At 38.5% G+C, this 17,020-nt stretch overlaps 1 protein-coding gene across 1 annotated transcript in view; it reads left to right on the top strand.

Annotated features, from left to right (window-relative positions):
* Positions 1 to 17,020, top strand: part of sema4ba (sema domain, immunoglobulin domain (Ig), transmembrane domain (TM) and short cytoplasmic domain, (semaphorin) 4Ba) — a 112,312-nt gene that overhangs the window by 8,229 nt on the left and 87,063 nt on the right. The window contains exon 2 of the mRNA XM_067418953.1: positions 1,735 to 1,894. The gene's annotated coding sequence lies outside the window, so the exon portion shown is untranslated. The remainder of the gene's footprint in view (positions 1 to 1,734; positions 1,895 to 17,020) is intronic.

Genomic DNA, 17,020 nt, shown 5'->3' with positions numbered 1-17,020 from the left:
CATTTTTAAGATATCCCATTTGAAAGTCTTGTCCTCCTACACTGTGAAATCTCTTGAGATCAGCAGATTTTGTGTTTCATTCTAAATGTCTTATTTTCGACAGGCTCATCACTTGTGAATGCTTTATTAGGCCAACCCCTGAAAAACAACCCACCCCATTATCCCCCCTCCACTAAACTTTACACTTGGCGCAATGCAGTCAGGCAAGTACCGTTCTCCTAGAAACTGCCAAACAGTCTCGTCCATTGAATTGCCAGAGAGAGAAGTGTGAGTCTACACTGCTCTAGAGTCCAGTGGCGGTGTGCTTTACACCACTCTACCCGACAATTGGATGCAGCTGCTCGACCATGGAAAGCCATTCCATGAAGCTCTTTACGCACTGTTCTTGAGCTAATCTGAAGGCTACTCAAAGTTTGGAGGTCTGTAGCAATTGCAGAAAGTTGCGAACTGTGCACCTCAACACTGCTGACCCCGCTCTATGATTTTACATGGCCTACCACTTCGTGGCTGAGTTGCAGTTTTTCCCAGTTGTCTTCACTTTGTTATAATGCCACTAACAGTTGGCTATAACAACCTCTAACAACTTTACAACCCACGGTACCATGCTTGAATTCACTGAGCTCCTGAGAATGACCCATTCTTTCACAAACATTTTTGTAGAAGTAACTGCATGCCTAGGTGCTTGATTTTATACACCTTTGGCCATGGAAGTGATTGGAACACCTGAATTCAATGATTTGGAGGGGTGTCCTAATACTTTTGCCAATTTAGTGCATTTACATACATGCACCCTAAATACCCTAAACCCTACAAATATTCAGTTGTCTTCTGTGGACAAAACAATAAGTACATCCCTAAGGTCATCTCATGAGAACATGACAAAATCTGGTTACACTCTATTATAAGGTGTCCGTGTAATTATACATTAAAGTACTGAGTAATATTAATGAACTACATGTACTTACTATAGGGTTAGGAATAAGTTTGGTTAGTTGCATGTAATTATGCATAATTTATAGTAACTAGAGAATGTCTAACTAGGACACTGTAAAATGAAGTGTTACCCAAAATCCAGTCTGTTTCAGAAACACTTGTAATGTGTCTACAACATGATTTGCTGTATAACTTTACATATGTTACTGTGATTGACCTTTGTGAGACAGACAAGGCGTGTGTGCAGAATAAACACTGTGGTTACGTTAGTTAATCATACCAGCATACCGGCTCTGTCAGCGCTCAAATTAATAACGCTCTCGACCTGAGAGAAGATAAACAAAGCAGTGTCTGGTTTTAAGGACGTGTTGAGTCTTTTTGTTGCATTGTAGCTTTGTCTAAAATCACAAATTAACACTCTTTAGTGTGTCTTTCGTGTAATGTTGAAATGAATGGATTAAAGCAGCTGAAGGTTTTTTTTTTTTAAATGAAAGCAGTGTGTATTTTCTTTACTGGATTTACACTAGAGATTCGGAGATGGCAGGATGTCACTTCAGCTAGGTGAAACCAAGCAGCAGTAAGGTGTTCTCCCATTACCCTATGCAACTGTTCAATATGTTGCCATGGCAACCAGCCTCCTCAATTAGAGAAATGTCCTCAACCCCCACTCAGACTAAGGTTTTAGCATCTTTGCAATGCAGTTTTGAGACGAATTGTATTCCTGGTAAGAAAAGAGAAGACATCTGGTAGCACTTGATTTTGTGTTTGTGATGTCTATAGTTATTCTTCTCTTTTCTGCAGTTGTCTTAGGCAGCGTGAAGGTTAAACGGAGAGTTGATGGAGCCGTCCACATGGGCTTTTTTGGTGTGGATGACAGGAGGACAAGCAGAGTGCATCTGCCCTCCAGGGCAAGTGAATGCCGGCTGAATGGAGAGCAGAACATAACCACTGCGTTGCCAAGGTAACGTGGAACAGTACACCACAGCGAAAGAAAGGGAACGAGGGATGAGGGGGGAGGGAGATGGCTGTACAGGTAGGAGTGAAATAAGAGAACGGTGGTCACCCTCTGTGTGGGTTTTATAATGATCGTACTCCCATAATTTGAGGGAAGTCCTGCTTCAAGGACACAAAGAACTTACTCTTCAAGGTGAAGAGCGCAGCACAACGCAGTTTGTCAAAATGTGTCCTGCTCTTCTCTAAAGGGACTCAATATGTCACTACTGAATAAGAGCTTGGCTGAGCTTGCAGTGATCTTGTCCTTGAAGTATGTTGTGAGTTCCTCCTTCATGTGAGCTTTTCTTGGATAGTACACATTGTTCGCTGGTTGACTTGTAAAGCTGTGTCCTATTTATTTGAGCTTTGATCTCACAATATACAGGGTTTTTTATGTTTTGATGAAGATGGATTGCTGTCATGTGCAAGCTGTCTTCCGTGAATCATCTTATGCTATTCTGCATGTGTGTTTACTTTGTTTTTAAATTACTAACTGAACATTTTAACAAAAATAATTATTTGTGCACAGTTTTCCCACATTTTTATAAAAAAACATGTTATTACAAAAATAACTGGCAGCTGTGATTGCCAGAATAATTCTGTAAAAAATACATTAAAATGTAAACATATTAAGAGAACAGCCTGTATAAAACACTAATTTACAAACAAGAGAACTTTCATTTAAAGGAACTGTATGTAAGAAATGTATTTCAATCAATCATAAAATGGCCCTGATATGTCACTAGACATTAAGAAATCATGATATTCATGACATTTCAAATACTTATATCACTGACAACAGTAGTCCGGCCAGGATATTGTCATTTAAAAGTTGTTGTTGCAGCCCTCAACTGATGTTGATGTTGACATGTGTTTTGGCCTTGAGCTCCGCCCTCCACCTTTCGACCAATCACAAAGTCAGTAGTGTTTCGGCATCCGGGTTGCGAGATCTGCTCTAGTTACCACATCTGCAGATCTACAAACGTTCCTGCAGCTGCACCTGGCAACCTCGAGTCAGGGGGAGGGGGAGGGGGAGAGGAGATACACCGCTCTACAGTTAAGGTGTTGACTTGGCCTCCAAATTCCCCAGATCTCAATCCAATCACGCATCTGTGTGATGTGCTGAACAAACAAGTCCGATCCATGGAGGCCCCACCTCACAACTTAAAGGAGTTAAAGGATCTACTGCTAACATCTTGGTGCCAGATACCTTCAAGGGTCCATGGAGTCCATGGCTCGACAGGTCAGGGCTGTTTTGGCAGCAAAAGAGGGACCAACACAATATTAGGAATATTAATAGGTCATAATGTTATGCCTGATTGTGTACAGAGAGTGCATTTAGCCCACCACACAGCATTGTTTTGGATGCTCGACAAGTTCTATTAGAAAGTAAAAAGTAGTTTTGTTTTTATCTTTAGGTTCTTGTTGGGTCTGGACCAAAAAAAAACAAGAAAACTGAGCTACAAATGTGTGAACACACCCTCAATCCACTGCACCAATCTTTAAGGTCCAAGCTTAGCTCTGTCATTTCATTAGATGGTAGAAAATCCAAAAAATAAAGTGACAGCTTTTGTGCTGCGGGTCTTGCTTCGTGTTCTCATTACATAACCACACAGAGCCGGACCTTTACCGCTCTTATTCTGAGAATCATTATAAAATCTTGCATCACAACTTTGCCAGTCACAACGACTGAATTAAGTCTAATAATAAACCGTATACTTAACTTCATGGCAGAAAGAGAGAATCACAACAGTATAACTGTTGTGTTTACATGATGTCCGTCATTTAGTTTTGTACCAACATCAAACCCTGCTGTGCGATTGCTCTGGGCCTGGGAATGTAACGTCGACTCAATGTTGACTCTATATGGTGCTACCTGCTGTTAGCATCAGCATTTTCTCTATAGGCCCTCTGTGCGATCACAGGCTGAAAAATAACTCGCTTTTAGGACATGCTTAGTCTATAATAACATTCAAACTGTACATTTGGAGTGCTCTGTCAGAGAAATAATTTATCACGAAGAGTTTCAGATTGCTATTAAATAATGTCTTTCAGTGGTTTTGACAAGACAATTCAGCAGGCATTTATCTCTATTAAAGGAACGTATTGAAATGATTGGATAATTTGGGGTCAAGTTTGACTAGCCTGACTGGAGAACACAAGATAAACAGTTAAAGATTGTGTTTTGATTTTCAGCAGTGTGCAGCAGCTGGGATATCGCTGATAAGTACTGTATTATATGCTTGTTTACAAAGCCAAGCTGTTCCTTAAATTATGATAGCAAAGAATAATACTTCAGCTAGGAAAGCTATAGCTTTGTTTCCCATGGTGTCTGTTGATATTTCCCAAATGCAATGATATTCTTTTCATTTGTGTAACACTGTGCAATATAATTGCTTTTACTTTCTCTGTGGGGCATCACCAGCCACTCTGCAGGGGGATAGAAAGAAGTGGAAAAAACATAGTTCTCATTTTCTCTTAACCACAGATTAATTTGTTTGCATTGCTTCTTTTTATAGTTTTAGAGTTTTGTCATGATGGTGGCTATAGAGGCATGAATAGAGTGTTAAAAAGTAACAAGTGTAAAAGAATCCAAAGAAAACAGGCTGCTGATGCTTTGAGTTGATGGATCGTACAGATTCTTGGCATTGGGAAGGGTGTGCTTTGACCTGGTTATTAATCTGTGGTGTTTACATTTGGTACATTGAGAACCTTTCCAAAGAAAGGATTGGATTTTGATGTTTGTTTGTTTGTTTTTGGCATGGATTGTTTAACATGACATGGTGATGTGCACCAGAATTAACCAATAAAATACCAGAACCAAATTATATTCTGTTTAAATGTTGATGCATGTTTATTTTTCTACCAATGTGGAATTAATCCCATGCTAAAATATTGAAATACTAAGTAGAGTTTCGTGTTTGATGCTGCAAGACCCTAGCCTGGATGCCAGCCGAACTTAGCCCCGCCCACTTTTTTTTTTAGGTCGGGCGGTTCGGTCTGGCCTTGCTCCATAGAGGAGTAATTATCCCCGAACAGAAACTGTTCAGACCAATGAAATCATCAGGGCGGGCTTTAGACGATGACGGACAGATGATCAACAGTAACGTAATCATCACGTCATCAAAGGGGCTTGGATTATATTTTTTGGAATCCTAAACGGAGAGCTTGCTTGTATCTGCATTCACCATCACAATTTCTCTCAGAAATGATGACCATGTTGGGTAAGTACTCTGTGTATCATTACATTATTTTATTTTTTTACAACACCGGCAAAGATTGTGTATTCCAGCCTGATTTCAGCGTGCGTGCAGACAGGGTTGCCAAGTTTTTACAACAAAACCCACCAACTACTAGCCCTAAACAATAGCTTCCTGGGGGGTTCTCCGGGGGAAAAATGGCGTTTGGGGGGTAAAATGTGTGCTATTTTGCTAAAATTCACACTCATGGGTCTATATATCACATAATAGTCGCTTCAATCCGCGGACATAGAAAACAACCCGCGGGGGGAAAAACGCGGACTTGGCAACACAGTGCAGTTGAACTATGTTGATATTTGACAATGCGTCGCTTCGTTGCTCTGATTGGTTGTCGGTCTGTCCAATTGATGTCTTTCCTGGTTCGGTTGAAACACGCCCCATAATCACTGCCCAATGGAGCAGTTTCAGACTCATATTCTGACTAGAATTGAGTATGACCACGTCAGGCTAGCAAGACCCCTACTGAATCTGAAAATGATTCAAGGCCAGATTTTAAGTTAGTTTCAGCAGATTTTAAAAACTAAGTAAATTCAATATTAGTATTCAATTTAAGCTTGTAGACATTAAAGCATAAATATCAACATTATAAAATTAAGTAAAACCTACTCAATTTTTCTGATCCTGGTTCTCCCCATCATACACTTGAACATGAATGAATAACAAAGTTTTTTTTTTTTTATCACTGTTTTCCAGCTGTATTTACACTGTTTTGTCATTTGCTTTCGTTGTTAGGTTTAGTAACTTGCTGTTCTGTGACCATCTGGAGTTCATTTTCTACTCAATATAACACATTGATACTCAAATGATCCAAGGAATGTTCCTGTTATTGTGTGTCAAGTATTGAGATCTCGGTGCTAGGGTGGATACCACATTACTTATATTATGTAAATATGTTGTCTACTCTACACAAAATCTATTGTATTATTTATGTAGATGTCCAAGTAAAGCATACATTTTAAAAGCATGGCTTATTCAGTGTTACTATGTTTGGGTACATTGTACTATTGAAACAGAGAACAGAGAATGTATTTTGTTGGCTTGTGTACTTATCATAATTTTTTTGCCTGTGTGGATTTGAGACAGAGCAAGACATCGATGAATATTTCTTCCGTAGGCCCCACCCACTGGCGTTCAGTAGTTTAACAGCTGACATTTGCTACACTGGATGCGAGTGTCGCATCAAAAGCAAATAGAACATATGATACAGATGCGTGTTCACTTTACCCCTCGCCCTTAAGTCTGCCGACAATGGGTTAAATGTAATAGAAAATGTTAGCGTAAAGGAACGTTTGGTTTGTCTCGTTCTGTTTAAACAGCTCATATGTGTCTGTTCAGACTTCAGAAGGATCCCAGCATCAGGAACAAGTGGTTGGTTTATTTTTAATGGCTTCCTGGTTTGCGTCAGAGAATTCTTTTTGTTCAGAGAATTTGACAGCAGATTGTTTTGTAAACGAGGCGCAGTATAATGGAGAGTTCGCAAAGAAACTTTTGCTGAAAGATTAAGCAGCCGACTGTTAAATCTGACAGCAGCTGCTTCACAAACTGCAAATAAACTATGTTTTATATGGATGTTTTCAAAACACTTACGTGCAATAGAGAGTGGGCGCTGGTTTTCTATGCAATGACGTCAGCCAATCATAACAGTGGCATTTGGCGACGAGCCTTGAAGCTACACTATGTAATTTTTGCGTCCACTGGAGGGCGCCTATTCAAAGCAAAGGCGTAGTTTGATGATGGCAGGTTTGAGCGCAGCATCTTGGGACATGTAGGCTTCACCTCACAGCCGGTGGAAAAGAATCGGGATAGGACTTGGGCAGAAATCATGTTCATGGATTTGATTATCCGGTTGTTAAGTCTGACGTCACGCGGCAGCGCTTCCGGGTCCAAACACTCTATCTTATACCACAAGAAAAACTATAAACGGTGCTAATATACACACACAATGTGGTGTAGTACTACAAAAAAAGCTTTTTCTCCATACCAAAATTCCAGATGGCCAGACAGTGATTCATCTTTTATAAATCGTTAAAATATGAATGTCTGTAACGCTGTGGCCATAGAGACTGTTGTGTAGACTGTAAGTATTTAAAATGTTTAACTTTTTTAAATATTTGATGTTTAATATGAAAAAAATAGCACTCATAAATGGGCGTCGATGGCATTCTCAAGTGAAACGAGTTGAGGCTTGGACCCAAAAAAGGCGTTTCTTACGTCACAACTTAACATTAAGAAAAACGTTACTGTAGTGTGAAGCAGACCAGGACTGAATGTTGATGGACCTGAGCAAGGCCGCTGGAGTGGTTTTTGGATATTTTACTGCAGAAAATGTACATAGTGCACCTTTAAAGGAGCCACCCCTTAAAAACTGATCATTTCAGACAGAGAGTCAGAATGAAGGTTGAAACTAACTGTTTTTGTGCAAATACTTTAGTACCATTATATGTAAACCTCAAGGAACATGTCATGACCCCTTCAGAGAATCGGATTTATTAAATTGTTTATTATTCCAAATCCATCCCATCCATCATTTAAAATACCAAAAAAGACACGCTCTGAGAGCTTTGTTTAGTAAATATAACATTTTTAATTGATCGCATATTTGCATGGCTTTCACGTCACATTTTTGTAATTCTTGTCTCATGCAGGACAACAGAAGATCTTTGACCTCTTGACATTTGGTCCCATTTTAAGTTGTTAAATCGGTGCATGAATCACACCAATCAACTCATGCAAGGTTGGATGCCATTCTTGCATGACGACTATCCAGAGATTTGATATGATTGTTTTCAGCCCACATCCTCTTTCCTAGATTAAAAGAGTGCATCACACACAAAGTAAGATTGTCAGCCGATCTGATTTGTCTTGGCAGTGTTGAATGGACACAAAAGGGGCCAGCTCTTTGACCTCTGACCGTGTAATTAGCGAAATGCTTTTGGGAGAGGGCAGTCACACTGCCACTGCTAAATATAATCAATCAGCACCATACTTCATGCCTGAGAAGACTGGACTCCCTTTGTGAGTGCATTTTTGTAATTACTTGACAATTAACCGACGTTTACGGCACTCTAAGGCTGTTTAAAATAGTGAGTCATTAATGCATATTTAAGTTTGAATGATATGATATAGGTTCTTTTGTTTTCTTTCATCCAAGTGCTGGCTATTAGGAATTTGGATGATCACATACCAGTTTATTTTTGTTGTCGCAGTGCATGCTAGTTTGAAATTGATTGAGAGGGTGGTCACATATTGATTTATATGTAAATATAAATGTTATTAAAAAAGCAGAATTTGGGTGAACTGTGCTGCTAAATTTAAATAAATATTGTATACCATTTAAAAATATTTTTATTTATTTAAGAAATACAGCAAGGATGCATCAAAAAGTAAAATGTAACTTATTCCTTTGATGCAAAGCTGAATTTTTTTTAGCATCGTTACTTAAAGGGGGGGGGGGTGAAATGCTGTTTCATGCATGCTGAGCTTTTTACACTCAGTATTTCTGTGTCAAAAATACTCCTTCCGGTTTCTCACAAGTTTCGGAGAGTTTTTTTGGAGTATGGCTCGGCTTGACGTCGATAGAGCGGAAGGTCCTTGTATGGGCCGTACGGGCTCTTCTCCCGGTAGGGTGCGCACGGGCGCGTGACTAGAGCGAGAGAGGAAATGCACGCCCCATCAACAATGCTCTCAGCTGAGAGATCCACTCGTCCGTGAACACTTATGTTGTTATAGTCCGCACCGCGCTCCACTTTATTCCTATGGGTGACATCAAGCGACTTCAACGCTTCAGCACAGCATTCTGGGAAGGCAGCGCTGCATTTGAACCGATTTGAACGCAAAATGACGGGAAGCTTCACAACATCGCTTCAGTCTCGTCACAAAAGTGGATCTCCACGGTCACTGCTGTCACAGGACTTCAGCAAATCATACCAAAGAAGTGTGTTTTTGACGGAGCGGTCCCAGCGATAATGGTTCGGTCCTGCTTTGGAAGCAGCCGGTGAGTAAAACTGCTTCAAATGTCTGTGCTGTTGGCTATCGCCGTGTGAGTAAACATCAGTAAACGACACGATCGCGTGCTTCGTCATTCAAATGCGCTAACGGTTACTCCATTGTTGTTCTATATATAACGTTACACTAGTCTGACGTGCAAAACCGTTTTGCTTGCTACTGCTAAGGTTTGGTCGCATACAATAGTCCTTAAACCGAATCATGTCCTCATAATCTGCGAGTAAACACACACAAATGTTGACAGGCCACTAAATACAGTACATACCACAGAGACGGACGTCCTGCTGCTGCTGTTTCTCCTGTTCAATTTATTTCAGCCTCCGAATCTGATTCTGGATCTTATATGTATTAACTGAATCTGATCGATAGCCATGGGTTTCTCCACGCTTGAGGACGTCACCGCTTTGTGCGCGATCGTCATTCTTTAGCTCCTCCCACTCGATACGCCTCCAGGCGCTCGTTTTTTTCCGGAAAGACTCGGTACAGCCTATATTTCTTTTATAAATATAATAAAACTAAAGAGTTTTCGGGGATATGAAGGATGCAATACTACTCTATAGGTACTCAAGATTGACATGAGATTGACTGGGAGTGTTTCACTCCCCCTTTAAGTCTTTAGTCACATGATACTTCAGAAATCATTGTAATATTATGATTTGCTCCTCAGGAAATGTTTATTTTATTAATGTTGAAAACAGTCACTGCTTAATATTTACAGAAAGTTCCTCAAACAGCATTTATTTAAAATCTTTACTGACATTTTTAATCAAATTAATACAAATATTAAATTCTTTGAACATTATAGTGTAAATAGGTAAGGTTTTAGTTTGGTAGGTAATGTATTATATAGTAGTTTGGATCATTTATCTATCCGTCAGACTCTTTCATTTCCTGTGTCTATTCCCTCCTGAACCGAATGTTGTTTTCCTATTTTTAATGCAATTTCATGCCGGAATTTAAGTAGTAACCATTGTGACCACATAAGACATATAATATCTTACTCATAGAGGTCAACTGGCAGAGGATGAGTTTCCCTTTTGAGCTTGGGTTCTTCCCAAGGTTTCTTTCATAGACTAAAAAGGGGTTTTCCCTGTCATGGTCAGACATTGACACTACTTTAGAACAATCTGTAATCTGAACCTGAAAACTGGCAGCAAGCAGCATGTCTACAATAGCAGAAAACACTGTAGCCCTCTGTTCCACTGTAATATCTCAAGGATTTTAGGCAGGACAAATCTTCACAGCTAGAGGTCAACTTCTTTTGCCATGGTGTTTGTATTCCTGGAGCTTCTCTCTTTGCCTAAGGCATTGCCCTGTAAGAGGAGTTTTTGTACATGATGGAAAACAGTACAGTCTGATCGGCTTTCTGCATTCCAGACAACCTACAATACTGCATATGAGGAATGTCATTCATGGGCTCTTGGAGACACTAAGGGACTCACAAAAGACATTTGACTGTTTTTCTGTACCATCCTCGTCATACGTATTAAGTCCAATATGAAACGGACAATGTTCCATTATTATTCTGGTCTGTTTGGGCGTCCATGAACAATGATGTCTTATGCAGTTTTGATGTGGTGAAGGGCAAATCAGCCAGTTATAATAGCTGTGGACAGAAAAAGTCTCTTAATACAAAAAACTAACCACCAAATATAAACCTTTTTTTAGGTCCCACTTTGTCAAATACTATTATGTATAACATTTAAATTATTGTAAATTGTACTTTTAAAAAACCCTGCATGTAATTACAGCTGCAATTCATTTCTGTAATTACACTGTTGACCCTACTCTTACACCTTAACCCACCCTTAAACCGTATCCCACCTCAATAGCAAAGTGGTTTGCAATATACAACACAATTTGTAAGTACATATACCAAAGACTTTATACACAGAAAAAAGGTGCACTCATATAACTATATGGGAGCAAATGCAATGCAGAAGTCCCGCGTTCTAAATAAAATAAAATCAGCAATTGGTAAAGTCATTGCAACTGGTCCAACCTGAGAAATGTTTTTCAAAAAAACATTCAAAGTCATGATTTGAGCATTTAGAAACGCAGTTAGTTTTTTTTTTTAAACCATTAACTCTCACCCCTTTTCTGAGAATAGATGTGAAAATGCATTCAAAATTAAATGGTTGTAAATTCTAGAATGCTTATAGACCTACGTTTGGTCTTGTTTTAGAGAAGTCAGCTCATTGCTGAAGCAAAAGCACTTCAAAAAATGAAAGTATGAAAAAAGTTATGGAAGTTTAAATTTACTGTAAATCAAATGTTCTGTACTAAAGCCATGTCTAACTAAGTTGTGTTCCAAATTTGAAGTTGATATCACAAAAAAACTGTTTAGGCCACATGGCGTTACCCACATTCCATTGCATTTTTGTTTTGATGCATTCTCCTAATAGATGTATGTCGCTAACTGATTTAGATCTTTCTGACGATGTGTTTTGTCAAGATTGGAATAGTTTTTTTTATTGATAACGTAGTCAACATTTATTTTGTAATATGAATCTTGACACTGCCCAATAGGGAAGGAGCTTGACCATGCTTCGGATTTTGACGCCTTGGGGGTGAGAACGGGTTGCAACGGGATATATATATATATATATATATATATATATATATATATATATATATATATATATATATATATATAAAGGGGTATATCTTTTTTTGTGCGTACATAGTAGTTAGAGTGTGGTGGCATAGCTTGATTTTTAACTTATTGATATTGGCCAATATCGGATTTTTAATTGCGCATGCTCATTTAATTAAAAAACACCAATAGTTTAACTTTTTCCCCGCCAGCGAAAAAAACAAACAAAAAAACAAACAGCGTCAGCAACATTTTAAACAAAAGCTGAGAAAACAGCGTTTTTGTCAAAGACTACCTCCGGATTGGATTCAAAAGGGTGACAAAAACTCTGATTGGAGTAGACTGTTATTAGTTAATAATCAGTTACTTTTTAAAATTAATACAAAACAAAAATTTAAATGGTTACTTTTTAAGGGAGTAACGCAATATTGTAATGCGTTATTTTTCAAAGTAACTTTCCCCAAAACTTGTCATAATTGCGGATAATTCTGTCAATGGCAGTGAAAGAAATTTAAATAATGAAATGATAGTTAATAAATTAAGACGGTGCAATATCAGAGTTTTTTGTTTAAATTCTTTTATTGGTATTGGTCGATTGTACATGCTTATTTCACCATCATCTAATGTTTCCATAAAGTTAATCTTTATTAACACTTATGATTTAATAACACTGGTAAATGTAATCTTTAGCAGTATCCGTGTTTCTTATTGTTCTAACGTGTGCCTAATTTCACTTGCAGCATTTTATTTTTTATTTTTTATTTTTTTAATTATTATTATTTAGACACAACAGTATAGAATTTTAGATTATTTGTCATTTACCAGTTAATACATGAAAACGATTATAATTTTGACCTGGATTTGACTTATGGAATGTAAAATATTAGAAGCAAATCAGGCCTTCCCATTGATATCAATAATGCACAGCTAAAGGACAAGCAAGGGCAGGTAGCAGAAAGTTGGTTGTTTTGCATCATGAAATGATAGAACAAGCAAAGAATGCATAACACTCTGCATTCCACAGAGGACACTAAACCCCATCAATATCGTCCTCTATCTCAGAGAGTTTGAGCAATAACATCTGCCGTTTACCCAGTCAAGAGTGCACTGCAGCAAAAGGCCATGATTTCTTCTTCAAACCCTCCATCGATTGACCAACAGCTGCCACTATTGAGAAAAATCGTTTCTATGAAATCAAGTGCCAGTGAAAAGAGCGGAGGCCATTCATCAGAAACAGGGCTGCTCTATTTGTTGGGGAGATTTTGCTTGCTATGAATCAATGGCTTTTTTGAAGAGTGTGGAATTAGCGCAAATAAATCATGATCACTTAGTTAGGTCTGCTGCAGAACAAAAAGGACTGTGTTTTCACTGGCTGACTCTGTGTTGCTCAGACTCAGCAGACAGCAGCTCGTCGCCTTGTCCTAAAAAGCTGGAGTCTCCGTTTAACCGCAAAGCTGAGTAGATCGAGGGGAACGCAACACATTGGGAAGACTTGTTTGGAGGTCTGTGTGGAAATGGACCTTTGAATGAAATAATAGCAGAGCTCCCTGTTTTTCTGCCCTTGTCACTCTTTTTTAAATGTGTATCACTTTGATGTAAAGTGCTTTAGCAAAGACAACTCTGAAATCTGTTTGTCAGTACTTGGCTGCAATCTGCAGATAATAGCTGGGGTCTGCTGGGCTCTTCACAAAGCCAATCGCAGCCAGGCTTCACCAGCTGGGATATAAAATGCAGTTTTTTTGGTGCATGACAAAAGGTGCTATGTCAGGCTCTTCTCTCGGTATGAGAGGTGGTGTATATAGTTGGTGTTCGAGAAGTAAATTAGTCAGTGCTGTGTGTATACTGACTTATGATTGGGGAAAATTAATGATTAAAACAATGAAACAAAAATGATTGTATTATATTGTGTATTTGTGCTCTACTTACTCCAATCCTGGTCATAAGTTTGGAGTAATGATGATTTAAAAAAAATATATTTTTAAAGATGTGCTCACCAAGGCTATCCTGACAAGCTAGACCCACATCAAAATGTTTGGTCTGGAAACTCACCATTGACAGGGCTCAATCCGAGGGGCGGATAAACGGTTGTCTTTCAAACTCCCTCTGCACGCGATAGGATAGCGCTACACCAACCAGAGCAATGAAGGTGAAGCAGAGCTCGCTGACAGATTAAACATTCGCCGTATCCGGTCGGCAAAACTCCGAACACATCTTCCCTTCTTAAGAATGACTTCAGTGCCGTTCTTTGTTCTTTTCTCAGAGAAAAGCTTAACTCCAAGTCTTCCAGAGTCGCGGTCAAAGCCGATTCAAAAGACCGCCGTTCGCCAGCTGCTGTGTTTACTAGAAGCACGCAAACGCAACTCAGCCGTCATTATATTAAGCCCCGCCCACTGACTCTATACACGATGTGATTGGCCTGACCAGAGTCTGGCGTTTACAACTCAGAAAGCATTGAGAGTTTGCTAGACGACACTCGCTGCAGATTAGATTTGCTGCAGCTATAGGGTGCGTCTAGATTTATAGGCTGTAATTATTATGTGGGCGTATATTTAAGGAATTTTGCATGCATGTACTGTATATATCATTTATCTTATATATAAATATTATAATTTTTATCTAAAAATATAAAAAATTCTTAAATATATACAGTACATGCATGTGCTACATAATAATTATTCACAGTACACACACACTCATATATTATGTAAACACGATTCATTTAGATGCGATTAATCACGATTCATTTTTCCCCAGCACTTATTTTTATATTTATTTTATTTATTTTGATCATTCAAATATGTTGCTTAAAACGCATTTCTTATTATTATCAATGTTGCAAATAGGTTTTGGTGCTTAGCGTTTTCGGTGAAAACCGTGATATACCATTTAAAACAGAAAGAAAGAAAACTTTTATTCAGCAAGGATGAATTAAATTGATCAAAAGTGACAGTAAAGAGTAAAGACATTTATAATGGTATAAAATATTTCTATTTCAAATAAATGCTGTTCTTTTGAACTTCCTATTGATCAAAGAATTGTGAAATAATGTATAATGTTTCCTCAAATATTGAGCAGCAAAAACACTGACAATAATATGCACCATTAATAATTGCGTACCAATAATAGTTACTATAACTCTGTGCCAAATCATCATATTAGAATGATTACTGAAGGATCGTGTGACATGAAGACGGGAGGAATGATGCTGAAAATTCAGCTTTGCCATTACAGGAATAAATGTTTTAGAATATAAGGAAAGGAAAACAATTATGATGTAATATTATTGCTCAATATTACTGTTTTTGCTGTATTTTTGATCAAATAATTCTCAGCCCTTGTTAGCGTAAGAGACTTCTTTCAAAGTCATGAAAAAATCCTTAACTGATAGTCTATACTAATATCTGCTGTTTCCTTTCCCAATTCATTGTTCTGTTTTTTGCAACTGTAAGAAAACAGGACCAGCCTATGTCTTATACATGTGCCGTCTTATGTGTTGCACAATTATAGTTTTCTCTTTCACATTCCCTTTGAAAGAGAGTTGAAAAGAGTTCACGTCCTGGTGAACTCTCGTGTGTTTGTAGGCATGAGCGGTGTGGCAGTGGGTGGGGATGGAAAGGCAGTGAGTGTGCACTGTCTCTCAGGACCATCAGCCAACCGCTGTGACCACATGCTCCATCATCGGCCCCTCGCTGGCCTTATGCTGCTCTAGATCCTTGGAGCCTCTTTGGCAAAAGCGAATGTAAAACAGGCCCCTCCTGATTCCATTTAAAAGCAAAGCAGATTTTTGAGTCTGAGTAGTGCTTGTCCGCCCAAAACTCGCCGCCACAGCACTAGGGTGTAGGGTCTTTGCGAGAGTGTTGTTAAGTGGTTGTTTTAAGATGTTCTAAGATCGAGTTTTACTATGTTGCTGTCATTGATAGTATATTTTGATTTAGTTTTTTTCAGTGTTTCAATGAGGTTGCTAGGGTGTTTTGTGCTTTGCGGTTACTATGTGGTGCTAAATAAATGGAAAATAAACTTTCTCAAATATAACAGCATAAATAAACATGTTTTACAATGGACAGTTAGAAATAATGTGACTCTCATGATCATTTGGCTATAATTTATAATTAGGGTTGCAAAAATCCATGAATTTTAAAAATTGGAAACTTCCCTTGCAATATATGGGAATTTACAGAAATGAATGGGAATCATAGAGAATATGTTTATTTTATTCAACATTCATGATGTTTTGTTGTTCAATGAAAGTATCAAAGAAAATTTTACTCACAAATAAATTAAAGCCAAAAATGTAATTTCTAAAATATGAAGTAGTTTGCATGCATTTCTGCTAAAGACCAAACAAAATATCTGGAACATTTCCGGATATGTCTCCCTGGTCATCTGACGGCTCTACAAACGACTGATGCTTTTAAAATGGGACGAAAAACATAGAAAGTCTTTCAATGTTTAAATTGCTTTGTGTTTCCATTTTTTGTCTTGATTTTAACTTAATTCTTAATTGCTCTATTTAAGTTATTTTCCTCCCTTTGTAGCACTTTGAGATTTTCTTCAAAATGTAAAGTGCTTCATAAATAAAATGTATTTTTATTTTTTATTATTATATGTCTTGCTACTTTTTTATAATTAAATAAAGTATTAGGTATATACACTGATCAGGCATGACATTATGATATTGTGTTGATCCCCAGTTTGCTGCCAAAACAGCCCTGACCCGTCAAGGCATGGACACCACTAGACCCCTGGAGGTGTGCTGTCGTATCTGGCACCAAGATGTTAGCAGCAGATCCCTTAAGTCCTGTAATTTGCGAGGTGGGGCCCCCATGGATCGGACTTGTTTGTTCAGCACATCCCACAGATGCTCGATTGGATTGAGATCTGGGGAATTTGGAGGCCAAGTCAACACCTCAAACTTGTTGTTGTGCTCCTCAAACCATTCCTGAACTTTTTTGTTTTGTGGCAGGACGCATTATCCTGCTGAAAGAGGCGACAGCTACCATGGAAAATTGTTTCCATGAAAGGGTGTACATGGTCTGCAACAATGCTTAGGTAGGTGGTACGTGTCAAAGTAACATCCACATGGATGGCTGGACTCAAGGTTTCCCAGCTGAACATTGCCCAAAGCATCACTCTGCCTCCGTCGGCTTGTCTTCCTCCCATAGTGCATCCTGGTGCCATGTGTTCCCCAGGTAAGCGACGCACATACACCCGGCCATCCACGTGATATAAAAAA

This window comes from Pseudorasbora parva, chromosome 16 (assembly GCF_024679245.1).
Source record: "Pseudorasbora parva isolate DD20220531a chromosome 16, ASM2467924v1, whole genome shotgun sequence".
NCBI lineage: Eukaryota > Metazoa > Chordata > Actinopteri > Cypriniformes > Gobionidae > Pseudorasbora > Pseudorasbora parva.
This window is presented reverse-complemented; position numbering and strand designations above follow the sequence as displayed.